The 21,274-nt window shown below is 43.0% G+C and overlaps 1 protein-coding gene and 1 non-coding gene across 3 annotated transcripts in view; both read left to right on the forward strand.

The window, feature by feature from the left end:
- The window catches only part of CAMK1D (calcium/calmodulin dependent protein kinase ID), a 417,170-nt gene that overhangs the window by 75,065 nt on the left and 320,831 nt on the right, over positions 1–21,274 (forward strand). The window lies entirely within an intron of this gene.
- Positions 8,275–8,405, forward strand: LOC117311495 (U6atac minor spliceosomal RNA). The gene has a single exon (XR_004525690.1). It is a non-coding gene; the product is annotated as a U6atac minor spliceosomal RNA (small nuclear RNA).

The following is a 21,274-nucleotide window of genomic DNA, read 5'->3' on the forward strand; positions in this document are numbered from 1 at the left end:
ATTTAAACCATATGCTCAAGGAGTTATTAAAGTAGTCTTTCCTAGTAATTTGCTTTTCTTAAAACTTTGATTTCTTGTAAACGTTATACAGAAGCGGAACTTCAGTCTCCTAATGTTTTATTTCAGTTGGATCTGCAAAGCCCTTCCTTTCCTGGTCACTGTTTTTAGTTGTCACCCCAAACCTTGAACATTGACCTGCAGGCAGAGTTTTCACGTCCAGAGTCTAATGATGTTGCTCTTTGAGGTCGTGAAAGGTGGTGTGTGGAGTGTTCTTCTCTCCTTTTGTTTTGCTTTCTTTTCTAAAAAGGAGAAAAAAATCAAAAAGAAACTTGCAACCACTGATGAGCATTTTGGGGACCGTGAAAACCTGTTTCCTCCATTTCGTTTGTAAGAAGAGGCACAATAGGAGTGAGTACACCCAGGAACGTCCACAGTTCTTCCAGGAAAGGAGGCTGTGATGATGGATTCCAGGCAGAACTGAAGAAGGCGGCTGTGTCTTTGCCTCCTTCCCACCTTATCTTTTCTTCTCATTTCCTTCATTCCTTCCACCACCCCTTCCTCACTGTTTCTCTCCTCTTTAATCTTTCCCTTTGAGCCATTTTCTTTTATTCCCTTTATATATCAGCTCACAGCAGATGAGAAGACAGTGACACCCTTCACAGAGATCTACTTTAAAAACTCTGGAAGACAGAGCCAAAGAAATTAACCTTTAATAGTGAAATTCTGGCTTGAGTTGGAAGGATATTTTTGAGCAGAAAGTCTTCTCAGAGATTCTGTGTTTATAAAGATTTATTCAGTATTTATGGAACAGAGATGACAGATGTCCAGTCAGAGCCAGGCGCTGCTGTCAAACAGATGAATACATGGTGTGCTGGCGTTTTGAGGGCCCTGTCATGGAGGGGAAGGGACAGACAAGCAGAGAAATTAGTGGTTACAATATAATATTGTAATTGCCTTCCTGGAGGCATGAACCATGGGTTGTGCTTATATAGTCAGGCATGAGAAGGACCGTGGAAATCTCCGTTTCCCTGGTCTCTTCGACTTTGAGGAAGAGAATATGCTCGTTGAGTTAATGTGAGAGTTCTGAAATGAAACCACCTTGGAACTGGTTTAAATACTGCACGGCTAGAGTTTAGTTAGAATTAGCTTTGGTTCTGCCTTTTTTTTTTTTTTTTTGCGGTACGTGGGCCTCTCACTGTTGTGGACTCTCCCGCTGTGGAGCACAGGCTCCGGACGCGCAGGCTCAGCGGCCATGGCTCACGGGCCCAGCTGCTCTGCGGCATGTGGGATCCTCCCGGACCGGGGCACGAACCTGTGTCCCCTGCATCGGCAGGCGGACTCTCAACCACTGCGCCACCAGGGAAGCCCCTGTTTCTGCCATTTGTCATAGCTTCTTTGGGGTGAAAGACAGGCCTAGGCCTTCTGTCTCTTGTTATTTGGCTGGCTTCCATGTTGGCCTTGCCATTCCCAACTGTGAGATACTTAGCACCAAAATATGGGTGAGAAAAGGGAAGACACACGACTGGGCTGCAGAATAGACAGACTTGCCTTTGGGTTTTCAAAGTTTCGTTGCTTAGTCATGTCAACACACATTTTTAGACAGGAGACTATCCCAAGGTCTTTTCCTGACTAGCCTTTAGCCATTATAACCGTCACATCTGCACTGTCTGAAGTCATAAAAAGAAAAAAAAAAAAGAAAAAGAGTCCCCAGTCTTTTTAATGTAAAAACCATAAAGCATGCCCTTGACAACGCCTGAAAATTATATCACTAATTTATTTTTATTGTTAGTATAACTTCAAATTGCCTTCCTTATCTTCTTGCCTGACGGTTGTTTTCTGGGCCGAAGTTAACCATGTTTTGGAAGTCAGCTCAGAGGTGAACAAATGATGTAGTCATAATAGCAGATAGAGGCCTGCTGTTGGCATTTGGTGAATGTCAGATACTAATTTTCACAATGATGAATTTGGGGAAGGAACGAGAAGTTCCCAGCTAGTGAAAGGAAGCTGTTTCGTGTGAGAGGCTCTTGTTATTTGTAGATACCGCTGTTCATTTCCATGGCAGATAGGAAATATGGCCTCTGTGCCTTAATTATTACCTTCCTCATTCAGCCTACTAATTTTTGAGGAAACTCAGTTTTTCAAATAGGGAAAGTAGCCAAGATAAAAATCCTTTTTCTTTTTGTGATCAAGGCCTGTTGCAGAAACGTTCATGCCAATAATTACTGAACCCTTTGGAGTTAGAACTCTTGGTTCTTGTTGATCTGGTTTTTAGTCTACCCTCCCCTCCGTGCTTTCAGATGCTACATGTGCTGTATTTTGAGAATTCTTTGAGAATCCTCAAAGAATTGAAGACATCCTTTGAGAATTCTGTGACGACTTCTAAGATTACACCAGACACCCTTAACTTATTCCTGTTGGATTAATGGAGAGAAAGGGCTCTGGAATGGGACCATTCCAACAGGCAGTATCCCCATTTCATCCTAAGACACCTCACTTTTTCTAGGATCAGTTGTTTCAAATTGATTTTTTTAGTCTTGTATCTCATTTTAGCTTTGAAGACACAACATTAATGATGTAATTTAACTGTAAAGGTTCATTCAAAGTCATTGTCAGTACTGGAAGCATTAGAGAAGGTATTGGAAGGTTGACTGCATCCTCCTTTCTTTGCTGTGCGTGTGTGTGAAGACTTTTCTGCAGAAACTGACTCAGAGCCCTTGAAGGGAATGACTGGCAGCTGCCCATCACATCGGGATGAGAGGCTCAGTGGGCAGCCTGGGTCTCTGCTGTCCAGTGGGGAGCCTTCAGATAGTTCTCTAGAGGGGAAACCACAGAGCTGCCTGCCTTTCTAGTCCAGATTTGTTTGGAGAAGAGAGTTAGGCGGGCACTTGAAGGTTTGAATTTTTCATGAGAAAAACAAAGTGAAAGATTTTTCTGACATCGGACATTTTGTTTGGGCCTGTGGGGCGGATTCTGTTTTTTCTCTTTTACCTTTTGTTTTCATTCTTTTGTACTGTTTTTAAGGACAGAAATGAGAAGTATCCCTGGACCATTTCTCCCAGAGAAAAACATCGGCTGTGACTATGTGGAAATGGAGTGTGGCACAAGGAGAGCGTACGGCAGAGTCATCCTAAAGGGTGATGCTGACCCTTAGGGCTCTGTGGTCGTGGTAACTTTCTCAAACTCTCTGTGCTCTGGTTCCTTCCTCTGTATGATGGAGACAACAGCCTCTTTGGGTATTGCAGTGATTAACTGAGATCGTTCTTGTCAAACCCTTAGAATAGTCCCTGGTACATAGTAAGCAGTTCCTGGTTATTACTGTATGAATATACCCTAATGCTGTTAGGTCATGTTATTACATGATGAGAGATTCTAGTTTCTTGGTACACTGATATGGTTGTAGAAACTTGGAACAGATGTCTCCTCAGGCCAGTGTTCAATGACTCTTTGGCCATGCCTTGGTCATTTGGATCTGAGAAGAAGCCCAATCTAGCAGCTTACTCTTTCCATCCAAGCCCAGTTTGCCACACTAATTTGGACGGTGCAGGGCCCTTCCAAAGCTGAGTGGGCGGAGCCCGAATGGGCCTCCGAAAGGCTGCGGTCACCTTGAGTAGCTGCTCTGGTGTTGAGAGTATAAAACACTGTAAAGGGTCCCTTGTAAACCAATAGAGGAAGGATGCTTGGCTATTACCCAGCTCCTCCACTAACCAGGTGTGTGTCCCTTGGGTCAGACAGCTATTCATTCATTCGCTTATTTAACTCGCTGCATTTGTAAAAAATGCTAACATATTTTAAAGTAAATTGAAGATATCTTATTGCAGCATTAATCACAATAACCAAGACATGAAGACAAGCTAAGTGTCCATTACCGTATGAATGGATAAAGAAGATACGGTATTGATAAAATGGAGTATTATTCAGCCATGAGAAAAAAGGAAATCCTACCATTTGCAAAAACATGGATGGACCTAGAGATAAGTCAGATAGACAGAGACAGATACTGTATGATATCACTTATATGTGAAATGTAAAAGAGCTGAACTTGTAGAAGCAGAGAGTAGAAAGGTGGTTACCAGGGGCTGGGGGGTGGGGAAGTTGGGGAGATGTTGATCAAAGGGTACAGACTTGCAGTTAGAAGATGAATAAGTTCTGGGGATCTAATGCACAGCATGGTGACTCTAGCTAACATACTCTACTATGTACTTGAAAGTTGCTAAGAGACTAGATGGTAAATGTTCTCGCCACAAGAAAGAAATGGTAATTACGTGAGGCAGTGGAGGTGTTAGCTAACACTGCAGTGTAATCGTACTGCAGTATGTAAGTGTATCAAAGCAACATAAAGCAACATGTTGTACACCGTAAATTTACACAATGTTATATGTCAGTTACCTCTCAACTTCAAAAATAAGTATCTTGACATTCCACCCCTAATAATACTTAGTGTGGATTAAATATTAATCCCATCCTGCGAAGAAAGGAAAGAAGGAAGGGAGGGAGGGAGGAAAGAAGGAAGGAAGGAAGGCAGGAAAGGAGGGAGGGAAGAAGGAAGGAAGGAAGTTTCCCCATAAAACTAAAATAACATGATCACAACTAACACAATAATTTTTTAATATCCTCTAATACCAGTTCCTGTTTGGTTTCCCCGTGTGTGGTCAGGTCATATACTGAATTTACTTTATGTCACTACAGTTGCTTCATACAAGGAACGAGGGAGAAGGACTAACTGAATGATCTCTAAGGCGCATTGCTTTATGTTTAATACCTTTAGGGAGCTGCTCTGATTTTGTTCATTTCTCTCTCCTTCTTGGAGGAGGAGGATTCAAAGTTTATAGACATAAACTGTGGCTCTACAGCAGGATGAGATGGAAATTTGGAAATGATTTGGTTTACGGGATCAGTTGAGGCAGTTTGGGGTCGCCTCACACTGGCCTTGACCTGTAGGTCAACCTGTAGGTTGGGCAGACTGAGCGTTGACACTGGTTAGAAAAATTGTACACTTGCCAGAGAGAAAGAGGCAGTCAATTCATTTTAAACCCAGCAGGTTTGGGTTTAAGCTTGCATTTTGTGTGTTCCGTAAATGTTCATAATGCCATTTAGAGCTAGCTGAGGACTTTGAGAGTCTTTTTGATTTCGTGTTTTTTTTTTTTTTAAATTGAAGTATAGTTGTTTTACAATGTTGTGTTAGTTTCAGGTGTACAGCAAAGCGATATATTACACACACACACACACACACACACACACACACACACACACGTACTTTTTCAGATTCTTTTCCATTATAGGTTATCACAAGGTATTGAATATAATTTCTTGTGCTATACAGTGGGTCCTTGTTGTTTATGTATTTTATATATAGTAGTGTGTATCTCTTAATCCCAAACTCCTAATTTATCCCTCTCCCCTGATTTCATTTTATTTATTTATTTATTTTTGCGGTACACTCTTTTGCGGGCCCCTCACTGTCGTGGCCTCTCCCGTTGTGGAGCACAGGCTCCGGACACGCAGGCTCAGCGGCCATGGCTCACGGGCCCAGCCGCTCCGCGGCATGTGGGATCTTCCCGGACCGGGGCACGAACCCATGTCCCCTGCATTGGCAGGCGGACTCTCAACCACTGCGCCACCAGGGAAGCCCTTCCCTGATTTCATTTTGTTACTTGAGACTCTAGTGTTTTATTCAAGGAGACTAAATGCTGGGTCTCTCAGGTTACCTATCTAGGAAATTCCTATTGTTCCAGAACAAAAGAATGAAAAGGTCATGCAGGGACCGCCTATGGGTGGATATCAGGTGCTCCATCCCCAGAGGCCCCTGTGATGGGCGCGTTCTCTGCGTCATGCAGGGGCCCTGGTAAAGCCTCTTCCCAGCTTCTTTGCCTTCTTACCACTCCTGCCTCAGGCCCCTGGGGGCCGTGTGTGAAGCGTGCGGGCCCATTAACAACACAGCCTTTCCCACCTGAGCTCTGAACCAGTTGAGAAGTTGGGCTGAGGGTTCAGATAGATAGAGACCAAGATATTAACTTTATTCCTGAGAAAAGCTAATTGAGGGCTGTAGTATGTGGTAATAAAGGGCTTCTTCATTCTGAACCTCTGACTCAGGCCATGCTGGTTTAGGGGAGAGAAGCAGTAGGTGGGCTTCCAGCAGGTTCCCAGGAGTCGGGAGGATGAGGGGGCTTCACCCCTTCTGCTCCTCTGGGCCAGCCTGGCACGGGGGGAGGAGGAGGGAAGGGACGCAGTGGGGGGCACTGCTGGGAAAGGGCCATCAGGGCTGTGGGATGACTCCTCCCCCTTTACCCTGACCTTCCCCTTGCGGGGCTGGGTGTTCCCCAGCATCATGGGTGCCTCCTGGGTTCTTCCCTCTGTCTTAGCCTCAGCGACTGATTGATTTAGAGGGGGTGAGAGAGGTAAGTTCTGATAAGAGTATCCTTCAGTAAATATTGTCATTCCTATGACAGGCACTCCTAGAATAGATAAATTTTTTTTTTTTTTTTTAAAGAGCATTTATTTATTTATTTTGGCCGCATAGCTCACGGGCCTCCGCAGCATGTGGGATCTTCCCAGACCGGGACACAAACCCGTGTCCCCTGCATCAGCAGGCGGACTCTCAACCACTGCGCCACCAGGGAAGCCCGAGTAAGGCCTTCTTGGTTAGGATGCTAGCTGACCAGCTCAGGTATAATTTACATAGAGTAAAGTTCACAAACCTCAAAAATTTTAACCTGTGTAATGACCACCTAGATCAAGATGTAGAACATTTGCATCACCCTAGAAGGTCCCTGGTCCCCTTTTCCCAGTTGGAACAACGTCCCCCTCCCCAAGGGTAATCATTCTGACCTCTGTCACCATAAAGCAGTTTTGCCTGATTTAAATTCCACGTGAAGGGAATCATACTTACATTTTGTGGGATTCATTCATGCTGCGTATATAAATTGTTCATTCTTCCCCGTTGCTGTGTAGTGTTCGGTTGTATGAAATCTAGATACACATTCTACACCTGATGGACATTTGTTTGTTTCCAGTTTGGGGCTAGTATGAATACAGCAGCTAAAAATACTCTTGTGCATGTCTTTGGTGGATGGAGTATGAGTTACTGATTAAGATTAACAAACTGTCCCCGGAATGGAAGTTCACAGTCACTAGCACAGGAAAGGCTATCGTACTGTCCGTGCCAAATGGTTTTAAAGTGTGTTGACGGCATGGTGCAAAAGTACAGTTGACCCTTGAACAACATGGGTTCGTGCCACGCGGGTCCACTCCTACGCAGATTTTTTTTCGATAGTAAATACTATAGTACTACGTCATCTGCAGTTGCCTGATCTGTGGATGGTTGATCCTTGGGATGCAGAACTCTGGATATGGAAGAGCCACTCTAAATTATACTTGGATTTTCAACTTCCGGGAGGACTGGTACCCCAGCTGCCACGTTGTTCAAGGGTCAACCGTATATCAAACGAAGGAACGAATTTAGTCTAGTATACTTGTATTTAGCAAACCGTGCTGGTACGAAAGCAGATTATTGCTGTTGTGCTCCTTGACTATGATGAATATCCTAAGCTAGAGGATCAGTTTCCTGAAAGCCGAGATTCTCATGTAAAAGTATGTTGTTTCCTCATGCTGTCTCTAAAAGGAGTGGGAGGGCTTCTGTGGTGGCGCAGTGGTTGAGAGTCCGCCTGCCGATGCAGGGGACGCGGGTTCGTGCCCTGGTCCGGGAAGATCCCACATGCCGCGGAGCGGCTGGGCCCGTGAGCCATGGCTGCTGAGCCTGCGCGTCCAGAGCCTGTGCTCCGCAATGGGAGAGGCCACAACAGTGAGAGGCCTGCGTACTGCAAAAAAAAAAAAAACAAAAAAACCCAAAAAGGAGTGGGAAAAGGACCTTTTCATTAATTCTGCAAATAGCCATCATTTTCTAATTTTAGGTTCTCACTGTGAAAAAGAGTCATGAATTACTAAAAACTCTGAGAATATAAACTAGTTTTGAGGGGAGTCCCCTGAATTGGAATGAATAAAGATTTTAAATATTCATTTATGTTTTTCTTTCCATGTCATTTTGGATATTGTGATGAAGAAAAAAATTTGCTGCTGATTGAGAACCCCTGAATACGCTTATAAAAATTGAATTCCCCCCCGTATTAACTAGGCTTTTTTAGAAAGCCTGTTTTCCTCTAATAAGTTGCTAGAGGGAAAATCTGTTAGCCTAGAGAATTGATGGGTAGAAGTAGAATAGGAGAACTGAACCGACCACCATCAGGGGATGCTGCATTGATTTAAATTTTAAAAGAGCCTGGGTTTAATGAAAGTGAAGAATTAGGTTAGCATTCCACTTGACAAGAATGGGAAAAATTCTAGTGACCGACGCTGCACACATACTTTTAAGGCATCACCACCTCTTTATAGCCACCTAACAATATCTTTTAACAACCTACAGGAGGGGAATCTGGCAGTGTGAATCAGTATTACAGATATGCAGTCCTGGCCTGGGAATCTTTCCCTGTACATACACCTGCTCATGTAATGAAATGACATGTGTACATGGTTATCACTGAAACTTTGCGTGTAACACCAAAACATCAGAAGCCACCCAGTGTCCATCAGTCATCAGGGAGCAGTTGAGGGATGGTGTATGTGTACAGTAGAATGCTGTGCAGTTGTTGAAAGGGAGCGAGGAAGATCTACATTCTGATGTAGGATGATGTCCGGGTACATTGCCAAGTACAAGAAACAGGTGGAAAGTAGTGTAGACAGTGTGGTAACTTTATGTAAGAAAGACTGGGTTGTGAACATACAGAGGTGAATTTGCTAATATTTGCATAAAGAAATGCTGGGTGGATAAACAGGAAACTAATACAAATGTGTATCTGGAGCAGGCAGAGGGGAACGGAGCGATCGGGAATAGATACAGGAACAGCTCCTGCGCGTATCTTTTTATATCGTGTTGACTTTTTGAATGATGTAGAAAACAACCAACCAGCGGAAGTGAATCTGCCTGGGCATTGCCCTTTGACACTGAACCAGACCAAGAGTAGGTGGCGTGAAGCTGGTTGAATGCATCATGAAAAGATGAGGCCATGGGCTCCGTTTCATTTCTCAGAAGCTAAGGCAGTGCATTCAGGGCTTGTTGAGCCAATCTGCCAATCCGACGTGCCAGGCGCTATTTTAGGCGCTGTCAGCAGGCGCCTTATGGTCCAGGCTTTCATAAGGCTGGCGTTGTTGAAGGAGCAGGCAGACAACAAGCAGGTGATGAGCGAGGGAGAGAAGCCTGCTACTGCTGGGGTCCAGGGAAGGAGGTAAAAGGGGTCCGTGCGGAGGTCAGAAGGGAGGGTCATTGCTGATCTGCATCCCTACGTCTTTGTGGTGCCTTTGTGAACAATATTCTTACAGATGGGGCAATACAGTGGGGTCAATTCTCACTTTTAGTCTTTTGCTATAGCAGTCAGGATTTCATTTTACCGTAAGGTCAGTATCACTTAAGTTTCAAACATAAACACATTAGAGCAGTCACTGTACCCCAGTCTGCTGCTGTGTTGGCAGGAGACTCGAAGTTAGGGGAATAAATAAAAAGTTGATCTGACCGTTCTAGTTTGTTTTCACAGCAGTGGGGCTGTAGTGGGGATAATGTTATCTATATGATTTGGCTTCTCCTCTGGTTTTCAATCGCTTGGCCTGGAGAAGAGGTTTCACCCATTTAACAAGGTTTTGCTTGTTTGTTTGTTTAAATTTTTATTGGAGTATAGTTGATTTACAACGTTGTGTTAGTTTCAGGTGTACAGCAAAGTGAATCAGTTACACGTATAATACATACATCCACTCTTTTTTAGATCTTTTCCCATATAGGTCATTACAGAGTATTGAGTAGAGTCCCCTGTACTATACAGTAGGTTCTTATTAGGTATCTATTCTATATATAGTAGTGTGGATATGTCAATCGCCATCTCCCAATTTATCCCTCCTCCTCCCTCTCCCCCTTGGTTAACCATAGGTTTGTTTTCTACATCTGTGACTACTGAATTCAGCTTCTAAAGAGGAAATAAGAAAGACAAGGATGCAAAGGTGAGATAGGGCAATGGGGAAATTCAGCAAAGGTGGGCTGATTCTCTGCCTTTTGCTCTTTGGGGCAGCAGTTCAGCGAGAGATGTCTTTAAAGTAAACGTAACCCGAAGCAGTGGAAATCTTTCACGATTAGCTTTAGGCATTCTTCCCCTGTGATTGTAGTCGATACATGGTCCTAATAGCAGATGAGCAGCCCCGGGTGGAGACGGTGTTGTTTTGCCAAAACATCTTTGGAGCCAGAAGTTTGTTGCTTGTCACAGAACCTGAAGACTGTTCTCCTGGGAGCATCTCTGTCTCCTAAGTACACAGTAGACGCTATGCTCTGCTATCCACTTACCCTGAATGTTCCCATCCAACACCTCTTGCATCTTCTGCACACAGCAAGGGCCTTAGCTCCTGTGTGAGTCAACGAAAGAAGACGTGTGTGTGTTCACAGTGGTTTTAAGGGTTTGCCAAAACCCCAGTTCTGTTAATTGCATGAAAAATAAATGATTCTTTTATGGGCATGTTTTCCTGAATGTTCAGTTTGTATTTCTGGCCTGTTAAGAGTTTTTTTTTAACTTCTGATAAGCATTTGACCATATTTGTGAGCGTCTCAGGGCAGCCCGGCACGATGGGTATAAAATGACAGTAGGAACAAGGACAACAAAAATAGAGTTGACGTTTGTATATTTCATTGGCGCTCACTCACTGAGATTTCTTTGTCCTATGTGTTATTAGAAAGGAGAGGGATCCAAGGACAGACGAAACAGGCTCAGTGGACTGATTTGATTCAGGAAGCTTTTATTTTTAACCAGTTAAGGTAAGAGGGTCTTATCATGTTGATGAGAATAATTCAGAGGACAGCACTTAACAGTAGCATGGACAGGACCATTCTGAGTGGACTGGGAAGAAGAAAGGAGCATTATGCTAGAGAAGGTGCATCTCTGGCAACATTCCGTCGAGCAGACAGTGGCTGGAATTCGTGTTGGGAGCAAACTTATTTCCTGACTAGCTGGGTTAGGGAATGAAATTAAACTCTAAGAGTTAAAAAAGTATGTATATATATTTATAAATGTATCATGTATTGGTGTTTATGAGTGTTTGTTAGTAAATTTGATCATTTGTTTATATTCAAAAGTTGACCTTTTTAAGTAAACCACGAGAATTCATACCCCTCCAGCACATCTGTATCTGTGTCAACCAATTTTCTCATGTCTGCGGTTGCCGCTGGTGTGTTTTCACTACCAAGTTCCTGGTGCTTTTTTCTCACCTAGGGCCTCAGACTCAAAGATGTGATATAAATGCTGAGCTGCGTTCTGAAAACCCAGTTAAAATGTATCTCAAAACAGTAATAAGTCTGTGACTGTTCTTCCCTCTTCTTCCCATGATTGTTGAATGACTAAGTAAGAAATTAACCAAAGTGATGGTGTGCAGACACCTGGCACAGGCCTTGGCAGATGGGTGCTCCATAAATTGGCATTTTCCTTCACCCTCAGAAGTGCTCTTCAGCCTTTCCCCCAAGGACTCTCCAGTGTAGAGAGTAGTAAACACAAGAACTCAGGCATCTCTGGATGGTTCACGGACTCTCCTTGAGGACACTGGTGCATCAGGAAGATGTGTCATTGTAATCTTGCGGCTCACCCACCCCCCGGCACCCATACTATAATTTGAGAGGTTTAGTGTTAATGGCTAATGTCAGACAAGGCAGAAAGGAGTGGTCAGTATATTCACTCCAAGTGCGTTTTGTCATATGTCTTTTTTTCTTTTTAATTTTATTTATTTTTGGCTGCATTGGGTCTTCGTTGCTGCGGAGGGGTTTTCTCTAGTTGCGGTGCGCGGGTTTCTCATTGTGGTGGCTTCTTTCGTTGCGGAGCACGGGCTCTAGGCGTACGGGCTTCAGTAGTTGCGGAACGTGGGCTCAGTAGTTGTGGCTCGCGGGCTCTAGAGCGCAGGCTTAGCAGTTGTGGCGCATGGGCTTAGTTGCTCCGTGGCATGTGGCATCTTCCCGGTCCAGGGCTCGAACCCATGTCCCCTGCATTGGCAGGCGGATTCTTAACCACTGCGCCACCAGGGAAGTCCATCATATTTCATATTCTTTGAAATTTGGCCACTTAGAGATAGTTCATAATGCAATTCTCTTCAGCCAGAGGCTAAGCACACACTTGTTTCCCAGTCATTCTGGGCATCGGCAGGGAATAATAATCATTCCTAAACCCTGCATTTGTGTATACAGCCATAATGTGGAAATCTGACGAGGACACACCTGTAAAGTACTTAGAATTCTGTGGATTTTAGTTATATGCAGAACTTTAATGGGGCATCTCTGATTGAAGGATAAGATAACAGGGCGGCATTTCTTTACCAGCTCAGATAAACGAAAGGAAAAAAGAAATCCTCTTGCTCATCTGGGCATTTCTGAGGCAGCCACTTATTATGGCCGATTCTCAATTACCCAGCAATTTATGCAGATAATTAAAATGCTCTGATAACCCTAAAATTTCACATTGGTTGTTAGTTTCTTATTTCTGTTGAATGAATCTTACTTCAAAAAACAACTTTTGACACAAGGGGTAACATTTTGAGCAACCACTATCTAGACTATTCACGTTGTCACATTGAATCTCCCTTCAGCCCTGCAGTGTGGATGTTAACCCCCATGTTACAGATGAAGAGACTGAGGTTCAGGGAAGCTAAACGCAAGGTCACCGCTGAATTATGGAGCTGAACTGTAACTTCACCTCCCAGACTGAAGACCCATTCTCTCTCTCCTAAACTATTGCCTGCTCCCTGGTAGAAATGGGGTAAAATGTCCCAAAAGCTAGGAGAAGGCCAGAAAAAGGCTAAAATTATGTTGAATCGTCAATTCCTGAGTAAGCAAGAATTGATAAATATTTGAGAGAGTTAGTTTCAGTTTCATCAAGTAAAAGTATTGATACGTATCATAAGAAGCAAATGAGATCATGGATTAAAAATACTTTGATATGTTACAAGCAGCAATAAATATGCCAAGGAAGATTGTCGGTCCTTGAAACCTCCATCCCTTGGGAAGAGTCTGTTCCCTGGGACTGTGCCTTTGGTCCTTGTGAGTTATGGGAAGGTCACCATGGTAGCTGTTTAAACTAGTTGAGAGCTACATGTAGTCTGGATAAATAAGAGTTACCAAACAAAGCAGCATGTTAAACGAGGGTTGTCATGGCCTGTCATGCATGGCCTGTTTGTTGAAGATCTCCAGAACTTTCTGGTTAAAAGGTACACAGCGTTTTTTTATTTTAAAGGTGAAATTATTTTTATTTTTAAATTGAAGTAGAGTTGATGTATAATATTATATGAATTACAGTGTACAGTATAGTGATTCACAATTTTAAAAGGTTATACTCCATTTACAGTTATTATAAAATACTGGCTATATTCTCCATGTTGTACAGTATATCCTTGTAGCATATTTTATACCTAATAGTTGTTGTTTGGGTTTTTTTTAACATGTTTATTGGAGTATAATTGCTTCACAATGTTGTGTTAGTTTCTGCTGTATAACAAAATGAATCAGCTATATATATACATATATCCCCATATCCCCTCCCTCTTGCACCTCCCTCCCACCCTCCCTATCCCACTCCTCTAGGTGGTCACAAAGCACCGAGCTGATCTCCCTGTGCTATGCAGCTGCTTCCCACTAGCTATCTGTTTTACATTTGGTAGTGTATATATGTCGATGCTACTCTCTTGCTTCGTCCCAGCTTACCTTCCCCCTCCTGCCGTTTCCTCAAGTCCGTTCTCTACATCTTCGTCTTTATTCCTGTCCTGCCACTAGGTTCATCAGAACCTTTTTTTTTTTTTTTTTAGATTCTATATATATGCATTAGCATACAGTATTTGTTTTTCTCTTTCTGACTTACTTCACTCTGTATGACAGACTCTAGGTCCATCCACCTCACTACAAATAACTCATTTTGTTTCTTTTTATGGCTGAGTAATATTCCATTGTATATATGTGCCACAGCTTCTTTATCCATTCATCGGTCGAGGGACACTTAGGTTGCTTCCATGTCCTGGCGATAGTAAATAGAGCTGCAGTGAACATGGTGGTACATGACTCCTTTTGAATTATGGTTTTCTCTGGGTGTATGCCCAGTAGTGGGATTGCTGGGTCATATGGTAGTTCTATTTTTAGTTTTTTAAGGAACCTCCATACTGTTCTCCATAGTGGCTGTATCAATTTATATTCCCACGAACAGTGCAAGAGGGTTCCCTTTTCTCCACACCCTCTCTAGCATTTATTGTCTGTAGATTATTTGATGATGGCCATTCTGACTGGTGTGAGATGATATCTCATTGTGGTTTTGATTTGCATTTCTCTAATGATTAGTGATGTTGAGCATCCTTTCATGTGTTTGTTGGCAATCTGTATATCTTCTTTGGAGAAATGTCTATTTAGGTCTTCTGCCCATTTTTGGATTGGGTTGTTTGTTTTTTTGATATTGAGCTGCATGAGCTGCTTGTAAATTGTGGAGATTAATCCTTTGTCAGTTGCTTCATTTGCAAATATTTTCTCCCATTCTGAGGGTTGTCTTTTCGTCTTGTTTATGGTTTCCTTTGCTGTGCAAAAGCTTTGAAGTTTCATTAGGTCCCATTTGTTTATTTTTGTTTTTATTTCCATTTCTCTAGGAGGTGGGTCAGAAAGGATCTTGCTGTGATTTATGTCATAGAGTGTTCTGCCTCCGTTTTCCTCTAAGAGTTTGATAGTGTCTGGCCTTACATTTAGGTCTTTAATCCATTTTGAATTTATTTTTGGTTAGGACTTTGAGAACTCATTTTGAAGCAAACCAAGTACCAGGTTCTCTCTCGCAGTCCCTTGAGAAACTTGCTTCTAAATAGGTGAAGAGCAGAAGGATGAAGAATGCTGCCATGGTTAAGCGTGTAGTCAGTAGTCAGAGCTGGTGGTGGGGAATCCACCCTCATGTTTTCTGGACAGCTGGAACTGTGGGAGATGATGAATTGTTACTGGAGCAATGTCCGGTCGTAAATAGGGTGGTTATTTCATGGGTGTCTAAATATTTTCGCCCCCGTTAAAAAATTGAAATTGTCAGGCACACAAGGCCTTCCTCAGTGATTTTTCTCTCATCGCTATTCATTTTCTGAGAACATCAGGTGAGGCAGCTGTCATAGTACCTGGCATAGTAACCGGCACACTGAGGGCTGACATATGTATTTGCTGAATGACAGAAGTCTGGACAGCAGCCAGGCTCAGTTTGTATGACCATCTTGATCCTCATGTAGGATGACCTCTTGGTTGGTCTCTATTCACATGAAGCTTATAAAATACGTTCTTTGGGTTTACTTTAATGGACATTTTAATTGAGGTAATTGTCGATTTACATGAATACAGGAATAATACATATGTAATATATTATAGGAATAATATGTAGAAAGCTCGTGTATCCTTTGTCCAGTTTCCCCAATGGCAACATCGTACAACACTGTAGCCCAATATCACAACCAGGATGCTGACATGCTGACAGTACATGCGTGTCATTCGGATGGTCTGCTGATTTTATTCAAATATGTTTTTTTCAAGTGATTTTAAAGTGGCGACGTATGATTGGGGAGAATAAAAGCCAGGCTGTGGGCTACCGTGGCAAAGATGGAACCAGACTTTGTAGACAGCTGTTGGGATGAGGCTGGTTCCCAGATGTGGAGGACAGCTGAGGGTAGGATGACTGGGCTGGGGGAGTCCCCAGTCGATGAGGAGGTTTTCCCAGGGCGTGTGTAGGACTTGAGAACAGAAAAAGTCTGTCTGGCAGCCCAAAGGCAAGGAGGGAGCATTGTCCAGGGATGAGCTGTCCCCCTGGTGGGCACCCCTGCCACCCGGACCCCCCTTTCCATCCAGCCTCCAGTCCACGTGGCAGGATCGTGTGTGATGGTACGGGAGCTCCAAGTCTGGTCTGCACCCAAATCCCAGACCACACCCTCCCCCTTTGGAACCAGAGTTTCCTGAAGGTTTGAGAAGAGTGAGCCTCTGTCTTTGTCATCCTTTCCTTTCATGGGGTTGTTTTTCTTATTGAATTCAGGCAAGCAAATAATTAGGTATTGGAGGGCTGGTAGCGCCTCTTTTTAGGCATTACTTAGCAGTCTCTTCCCAAGTCTCATCTGCCCTCAGCAGCCCACACAGCATCCTGCCCCCGAAAGGTGGATCATTAAGGCTAATGGAAATGAAGTCAGCATCTCCACAGAGGGAGACCTGTAGCTCCCCTGACACAGAGGAAACGGGAAGAGAAGAGGAGGGTAGTGGTGTAGTGTAGGGCAAAGAGCTGGCTCTGTTCCTGGGACCCTGGATGTCATGGCCCCCCTGAGCTTAAGGGGGCTTCTCTGAAGTGGGAAGGTGGTCTTGTTTCTATTTAGGGAGAGAAAAAAACTCTCAGCATTTTTATACTCCAGAATTAAATTCAGTGTTCTAGGTTAGAAGATCGAGGTTCCACCCTCCCCCATCCTTTGCATATGTAGACCTGTAAATGTCTGCATTTCGGACTGTCCAAGTAACTAACTCATGGAATTAACTCTTGCCTCTAAGGCAGGCTTTCCCTCTGGGGTGTGTGGACAGCCTGCAGTAATTAAGGGAGGCGACATTTGTATAATATTCCCTTATTTGATTTGCCATCCTCTGCTATAGATTTGGAAAATAAAAGACACGCCTTTCACAGGAATTACTACTTCTTAAATAACTGCGTAAACAACAGCTTACTATGTGGGGACGCTGAGAACTTTTTTCCCCAGGAAAAGCTAATATAATAATATGCTTTTGAAAATATAGTATAATATCATTTAGTACGTTTTTAAGAATCTGGTTTCCAAATTTGCAGCTTCTGGAGAAACTAATGTTGTATTTTACTTGGGGAACAATTTCATTGAAGTGACCCTTTCAAGGGATTTGGAAAGTGCGCGTGTTAAATTATTCTTTGAAGCCTTGACATAATCAGTTCTCGCTGAACTTTGTTATTCCTGGCAGATTTTTTTCTCTGTCCTCACTTTTTTTGGTTTATTAGGTTCTTCTTCTTAAGTATTGAACATTTTCTTACGGGCATATTCTGATATTTAAGTAAATGGATGAAAATCAGAAAAAGGATGGTGAATTCCTGCTTGATTGCTTTAGATTTTCCTTTGTATTCAAAGATATGTCTCAGTGGTTCCAAATGTTCACATATTAGTAAGCAACCAGATCGTTAGGTTTTTCAGATTGTGTCAAAATGCCCATTATTCCAGAAACACAACTAGCCTCGATGGCAGTGTTTGCCTCCCAGATTTCATAATGGTTTTCTCTGATGCTTTGAAAACCTTGGCTTTCTGTATAGTATGTCTAAGCTTGGTTTTGTCAATTAAGGAAAGTGCTCGCCATATTTTGTATAATATATAAAGACATGAAGAAGAATGTAAAAATCAGCTCTAATCCTGCCACTCAAAAATAACCACTGTTAAATTTTTAAGGTATTTTCCAGGCTTTTTCTATGCATAAATAGTTAACACAATTACTTTCATATTGTATGTTGTTTCTTCCCTTTCTCATTAAATGAAATATCTGGGCGTCCTCATATAAATCTCCCCTAAAATACTATATATGCCTTTTGAATCCCAAGAAACCCAGTCTTGGTTTGAAGTGAGCGTCATGGCCCAGTGCACTGCCGCCTCTGTACTAAACAGGGCCCCCATATGTGTATATGTATATGTATGTGGGGTGGGTGTATGTATGAGTATGTGTGTGGTGTGTGTTTATGCATGTGTGTATATGTGGTGTGTGTGGTGTGTATGCACGTGTGTATGTATGTGCATGCATGTGGTGTGATGTATGTACGAGTATGTGTGTAGTGTATGTGTGTGCACGTATGTGTGTATGTATGTACGAGTGTGTGGTGGGTATGCACGTGTGTGTATGTGTGTGTATGTATATGTGTGTGGTATGTGCGAGTGTGTGTGTGTGTGTGTGTGTGTGTGTGTGTGTGTGTGTGTGTGGAGGGGCTGGGGTTGACCCTCCCTCTTGCAGTCAGAGTACCATTAGTGCCCTCTCATTTTCTTCTCTTGCTCCCTTTCTTCTTTCACCCTGTGTCTGTTTCCTGCACGTTTATTTTTAGTTCTCCTTCCCCGTTGGCCCGTGTAGATCAGAAGCCGGAGGTAGAGCGGCTGCGTATTGATCCTGCTTCCCTGCCTGTGCGCGTGCTCCCTGATGGCGGTGGGAGCAGGCTTGCTCCTCTTGGAGAGTGGGCACCAGCCCTGGTCTGCCTCCCTGCGCCTGGGTACAAATGGGGCAACTTTCTTTTGATTCTCTTTCATGTTGACTTTGGGGCCTGAGCTCACTCGTCCCGATGTTGACTTCTAGCTGGAAAAGCATCTCATTCAAGATGGTGAACCCAGTTTTCAGTGCGGGGCTGGCTTTGCCTATCAGGTGACCACGTGAAATGTGTCCTGGGTCCAGCCTGTCTCATTCTTTCCTCTTCTTTCATTCCCAGTATTAGTCTCGTTCTTTCTTTGCTCAGCATTCATTCATTCATATTTGATTGGATGTCTTCTATGTGCCAGGCCCTCTGCTTGAGGCCGCGTGTGTAGGGATCAGTAGCACAGCCTCTCCCTCTGCCCCTCACCTAGGGAGCCAGGTGAGCAGACACGTGTCCAAGGTGGGGATTGCTTTGATGGTGGGCAAGGGCCATCAGAAACCCAAAGGAAAGTGGGCATAAGTCTGTCCAGGAGCCAGGAAAGCCACCCACGGTGAACTGACACCCCTTCAGGAGTTTGCCAGGTCAACGAGGGGCAGAGGGAGAAGGGCGTGCGGGCAGAAGGAACAGCACATGTGAAGCTGGAGGCGTAAACGGTGTGATGTGTTGGTGAAGATCAGGTAGCAGGGTGATCCGTGCAGGAATCAAGGGCAGAAATTGCACTTGGAAAAAGAGGCTGTGGCCACATCATGGAGATTCTTGTATGTCAAAATGATAACAATAGCTAACACTTACATGATCCTTATTATGTGTACAACACTGAGCATTTTATAGCTATTAATTCATTTAATCCTCATGGCAACTCTAAGAGGAAGGAACTATTATCGTCTCCAGTTTACAGATAAATAAAGTGAGGCTGGAGAGCCTGAGATTTACAGGAAGTCTTTCAGACAGCAGAGGGTAGAACTGGGATTCAAGTCAGGAGTCAACTCTGGGTGACCAGATAGCCCAGAAGTCATTCTCTAACAGCTCAGCTTGCTGCCTCTCATACTCCAGAGCTGGACGTTACCGTGCTGGCCCCGAGGGGCCGTGGAAAGGTGTCAAGTCATGGGGGAAAGGACCTGAGGTTTGTGTAGATAATTCTTTCTCTTTGGAGACAGATGGAGACTTGATTCTGGAAGGCTGCTTAGAAGTCCCTGCAATTTTTGTGGGGGAATCTGGTGGAACAACCTTTTTAGAATCACTTTCTCAGAATTATATATACTGAAAAGGCAATTCTGGAACCTATGTTTTAAACCAACATTCGTTTATAACAAAACTTACCCTATATGCTAATGGAACTTAATGTTTGACTTAAATGAGAAAGATGCTGATAGGATTTAAAGTATTCTGCTATATAATAAAAGAAATTTTGCTTTTATCAGATGCTTTTCTTAAGTCTCTTTGGACCTTCCTTCCATCTCTGGGTTGGATGGGAGGCTGGCAGTTTTGCTGACAGTACCTTTGGGTACAGCGATTTCTTTAGGGAATTGCTGGAAGACAGGGGAAGCAGCTGCTCTTTGACAGTGACCCTAACTGGTACCTCGTCCGTGATGGTGGTTTTTTTTTAAAATCATTTTTTCGTAGTTATATATATTTATAAAATAAACTTTACATATGTATAAAGTTTTATATATATATAAATTTTTAATATATATATAACATAAACTTTACCGTTTTAGCAACTTTTAAGTATACAGTTCATTGGTATTAAGTACATTCACATTGTTGTACCACCATCACCACCATCCATCTCCAGAATTCTTTTTATCTTCTGAAACAAACTGTACACCCCGTTCAACAACTTCCCATTTCCCCCCAACCCTCCAGCCCCTGGCAACCACTGTTCTGCTTTCTGTCTCTGTGAATTTGACTACTGTAGGTATCTCACACAGGTGGAATCATATATTTGTCTCGTTGTGTCTAGTTTATTTCACTTATAATGTCCTCAGGGTTCACCCATGTTGTAGCATGTGACAGAATTTCGTTCCTTTTCAAGGCTGAATAATATTTCACCATATGGATAGACCACATTTTAAAAATTATTTTATTGAAGTGTATTTGACTTACAATATTGTGTTAATTTCTGCTGTACAGCAAAGTGATTCAGTTATACATATATATACATTTTTTTCATATTCTTTTCCATAATGGTTTATCACAGGATATTGAATATAGTTCCCTGTGCTATACATCAGGACCTTGTTGTTTATCCATTCTATATATAATAGTTTACATCTGCTAACCTCAAACTCCCAGTACATCCCTTCCCCCACACCCGTCCCCTTTGGCAACCACAAGTCTGTTTTCTATGTCTGTGAGTCTGTTTCTGTTTCATAGATAAGTTCATTTGTGTCATATTTTAGATTCTACACATACGTGATATCATATGGTATTTGTCTTTCTGTCTGACTTACTTCACTCAATATGATAATCTCTAGGTGGACAGACCACATTTTGTTTATCCGTTCATCCATCCATGGGTACGGTTGCTTGCATCTTTTGGCTGATGTGAATCATGTTGCTATGAATATATATCAAATATCTGTTCAGTTCTCTGCTTTCAGTTCTTTTGGGTCTTCCATAAAGTTTTAACCCCTCCTAGCTCTGGGTTTGGGAACTATGGTATAGTTGTGTTTATGGGCATGAAAACTGTCTCCTTCTTTTCCTTCCTTTCCTACCATGTTGAATCATACTTAACGTTAGCTGCAGATTTCAGGAGGAGCATGTTTTAGAATGGATTCTCCTCCTCACTTTTATGAAATAGGAAGCATAGTGGACATGAGACAGGAAGCACTTACTGACAAGTTCCAAGCAGGAGATGACTGCTCCCTGAGCTGTGGAAGTGCTGGCAGAGATGGGGGGTGGGAGGAGGAGCAAGGAGAGCAGTGCTTATTTGAGCACAGTCTAGGAAGTAGAAATAGGGGCATTCACGAGTCTGCACTTCATGGTGGGGCATGAGGAAGAGAGGAGAGTCTAGAGGGAGTCCTATATTTCTAGCTTGGGTGACCACATGG

Source organism: Tursiops truncatus, chromosome 2, assembly GCF_011762595.2.
Source record: "Tursiops truncatus isolate mTurTru1 chromosome 2, mTurTru1.mat.Y, whole genome shotgun sequence".
Taxonomy (NCBI): domain Eukaryota; kingdom Metazoa; phylum Chordata; class Mammalia; order Artiodactyla; family Delphinidae; genus Tursiops; species Tursiops truncatus.